At 39.9% G+C, this 3,910-nt stretch overlaps 1 pseudogene; it reads right to left on the bottom strand.

Annotated features, from left to right (window-relative positions):
• Positions 1-203: 203 nt before the first annotated feature.
• LOC122150631 lies at positions 204-3,647 on the bottom strand (annotated as a pseudogene).
• Between the last annotated feature and the right edge of the window lie 263 nt (positions 3,648-3,910).

Genomic DNA, 3,910 nt, shown 5'->3' with positions numbered 1-3,910 from the left:
CCTGACTGACAGCCAAGTTATACTTTACAGAGTACAGACTGATCTGATACACATAAGTTTCACAGAGCTCTTACACTTACGGGGTTTGAACATATACTTGCCACAACCCCCACAAGCACACATATCCTCAACCTAAAATGCCAAATGGACAATGGCTGAAGGACACATTTTCTTTTTATGTACAGAAAAATCAGTTGTATACATTAGCCCACTTTGGTGGTGAGTTCTTTGGCCTTTGTCTCTTCCAGGTTGGGTATGTGAGCCACAGATTTGGAACCAAGGATGATGCCTACCCAGTGACCATACCTGTCATTGTAATTGGCCCTGATAACTTCCACCATCTTACCTTGAGCTCCTTTGTCTTATGAGTTCACCTGTGTGTAGGCAACGGTGCTGCAGGATTTTCTGTGGATGAGCAGTCTCAGTCTGGCCTTCTCCTTGGCGCTGCAGTAGGGAACCCCCATTTTACAACACAAGGCTGCCAAGAAGACACCCAGCCCAATGGGGTTCACATCACGTGCAGTCACCACCAACTGGATCTTCTTGTTTCCCACCTAGGTGGTGATAGTATGAACTCTGTTCAAAGGACAGAGGTCTCTTGGTGGGGACATTTCATTTGCCAGCAGCTCAGCCCAAGCCAACAGCCTCTGCTGCAGCTTCTGCTTTGCCTCTGTCTGTGCTTGGGGGCTCGCTTCAGTAATGGAATAGCTGTCTGGTGGGTGGACTGGTGAATGGGGGTGAGCGATGGGGAGTTAGCTGGGGTACACTTTCAGCCCTCTGTAGCAGATAGCCCCTTGCAGCTACCTCACTACAGCAGGATGTAGCGAGGCCATTTGGCCAAGCGTGTAAGGTTTCTTTTGCGTAGGATGACTGTCTGGTGCCCGAGTTCTTGGGCCTTTTCTCAAACAGGGGATTTATCACCTTCTTGGCCTCTTGCTTGTTGACAACAGCAAGGGCTGGAGCCACCCTCTTTCCTTTGGCCTTCTTTCATCATTTTGGGCAGATGGATGAGAGAGAGACACTTCATCTCTTTTGTTTTGAATCATTGTACTTGCCTCTCTCAACTTATCAAACCATAAGCAAGGGATTTTGTCTTACTCAACTTTGAATGTCTTGTTCTGCCTAACATAGCACCCTGATCAAAACTTTTACTCAATAAATCTTTTAGAATTGAATTGAAACAAGGACTGTAAGAGATGTGTGAACAGGTGAGTTTAGTTCCTATGGAGACAGAAGATACAAATATCTGTAGGTTGACCTTGTATTCTCTGGAGTTGTAAAAAATTGTTATCAGGTTGCCAATTTATATTCTTAATTTTTATCAGGTAATTATAATATGTGGATCAATTTTGATCATATTTCAAGTCAAAATAATTTTCTCCAAATTGTGTTAGAATTAAATATTTGTTACTGTCAACAATTAAAATGCAATAATTATAATTGCATTTTTCACCTTTGTTTTCTTCACCGACCTTTAATGTTTATCATGTTTCCTTAGAAATAAAAAATGCCTAGCCTACTGACAAAATTCCTATCAGCCGTTTATTTCGACATTTGTAGAATCAGCCCTAGGAAAAAGCAAAGTGAAACTTATTAAGGTTTATAGTCAGTTTCCATGAGAAAACAAAGATATCTTTATTTTGTAGTCCAAGGCTAATTGGAAACTAGGAAGGTTTTACTTTATTTTAGCCTATTCTTACATGAAAGGTTGTGTTCCAAAAATATATTTGAGTGATTACCCAGTAAATAATAAGAGAAGAAAACCATAGACATGACTAGGGATACATAATCATCCATGAATGATAGATCTATAAGAGCTTATTTTGAAGTATCTTCATTTTCCCAGTAATAATTCTTTGTTCAAATGAAGAGAAATAAATGGAAATTGTATTTTGCAGGACAATAAAGAAATACATAGTTCTGGTCAAATGAACTGAATTCCCAAAATGGATGTTTTGAGCATGTGAATAATTCTTTTCAACAATTCAGTGTTAATGGTGCAATGATCTTTTTTAATACCTGTGATATTGCAATAGTCCAGAGTAAATAACACTAAGACTATTTTCTGTGTTAAAGGCAGATAATAAAAGTAGAATCTAACACAGAGCTAAATATAGTATACAGCTGACCCTTTAGCAAGATGGGTTTGAAATGTGCAGTCCATTTATACCAGAATTTTTTTTCAAGATATAGATCTTGGAGAAAAAAAGAGCTACTGTACACCATACCCAGAATTGACAGAAGACAACTTGATAGAGAGGAGTACTTCCAAACCAGTGCCAGGTGATGGGGAAGAAGCTGTAGAAGCAGTGCCAAAAAACAAATTGGCATTAGACAATCTGGCAGAAGGGTTCCAATAATTCAAGACTGCTATTGACTTCTTTTATGACATGGACCATTCTATGACATAGGCCCTGAAACTAAAGCAAACAGTGGAAGAAATACCATATAGAAACTTTTTAGAGAAATGAAAAAGCAAAAAAGTCAGACAGAAATTACGATGTATTTCCATAAACTTACACCCAGTGTGTCTGCCTCTGCCTTCCTCCACCTCTTCTGTCTCTGCTACCCCTGAGACAGCATGACCAGCCCCTCTTCTTCCTCCTCCTCAGCCTACTCAACATGAAGATGATGAAGATGAAGAGCTTTATAATGATCCACTTCCACTTAATGAATCGCGACATGCCATACAGTTGATAAACTTATCTGTTGTGTATTTGTGTGAGTGTCCTCATGTAAAAATTGAATAACTGTATGGCAAGAACTGTGTTAATGTATTGTTTATGTTATTCATAAGGCTTTTGATCAACAATAGGCTACCAGTAGTTAAGTTTTTGAGGAGTCAAAAGTTATACATGAATCTTTGACTGTGTGGAGGGTTAGCACCCTTAACCCCCATGTTGCTCAGGGGTCAACTGTAGAGAGAAATAGATTTGTGGCCTTGATCCCCATCTTTTCCAGTTCTCCCTATGAGCCACATCCTATCCTCAGAGCTTCCTCTTTTCACGGGTTGGTTTGAGCATAGCCCCAGACGGAGGCTTCAAGTAGGATTTATCCTGGATATTCATAATAGCTTGGATAATGGGACCTGGGATCACCGTTCATCAGGACTGCTGGTCAGTCTACTTAAATATTCAACAAGCATTTGTTAAGCATCTACCATGCATCAGACACTGTGCAAAGTTAGTTGACAAGAACCTCTAGGTAGTGTGCTTATATAGTTTTTGGCTACTCAGCATTATTTTGAACTTCTGTGCAACATTATAATTTTGTTTTGGGAAATTACCTATAGCCCATGTGTATGATTTTGCAGGAAAATCCAGGTACTCATCTCTTACTCAAGTCCAGTAGTGCTAGAGAATCCCTCTATCCACCCTTGTTCACTTTTACAAAGGCATATAACCTCTTTCCAGTCAGTTAGTTGGAAGGTTATTCCTGCTGTTGAATCTAGAGTGATTGAATCAAACACAGAAAGCATCTTTAGTGCTCACTCATTGTAGCAGTGGCATGAATGTCCCTGATATGAGGCAACTGAGAAAATTGTTGTTTTCTCTTAGTAGGCCTTCTGAGCTATCCTTCCTGTCTAAAACAAAGCCTGTACATTTGCCCTTCTGCCAGATCTGTGAATATACTAATCTTACCCCCATTTTCCTCCATACGTTTTCTGTGTTTAAGTTAGGCAGAGTTTGTTCCATCTAAAGGCCTCAGGGATATACCCAACCCAGAGCTAGTGGCTTTTGGTTTCCCCAAAGCCCCAAAGCACAAACATTGCTTTAAATTGGGACCAACTATTGGCAATCACACTGGTTTATATTCATATCTGAACACACCCAAATTTTATCAGCCCCTGGGTAGTGAGAGCTCAGAGTTTCAGATGATGTTTCACTCACAACATATGAACCCAGGCGAA

This window comes from Orycteropus afer, unplaced genomic scaffold, assembly GCF_000298275.1.
Source record: "Orycteropus afer afer isolate SDZICR_OR568_19922 unplaced genomic scaffold, OryAfe1.0 scaffold00190, whole genome shotgun sequence".
NCBI classification, from domain to species: Eukaryota; Metazoa; Chordata; class Mammalia; order Tubulidentata; family Orycteropodidae; genus Orycteropus; species Orycteropus afer.
Note: the sequence above shows the minus strand (reverse complement) of the source record. Positions and strands in the feature narration are given on the sequence as shown.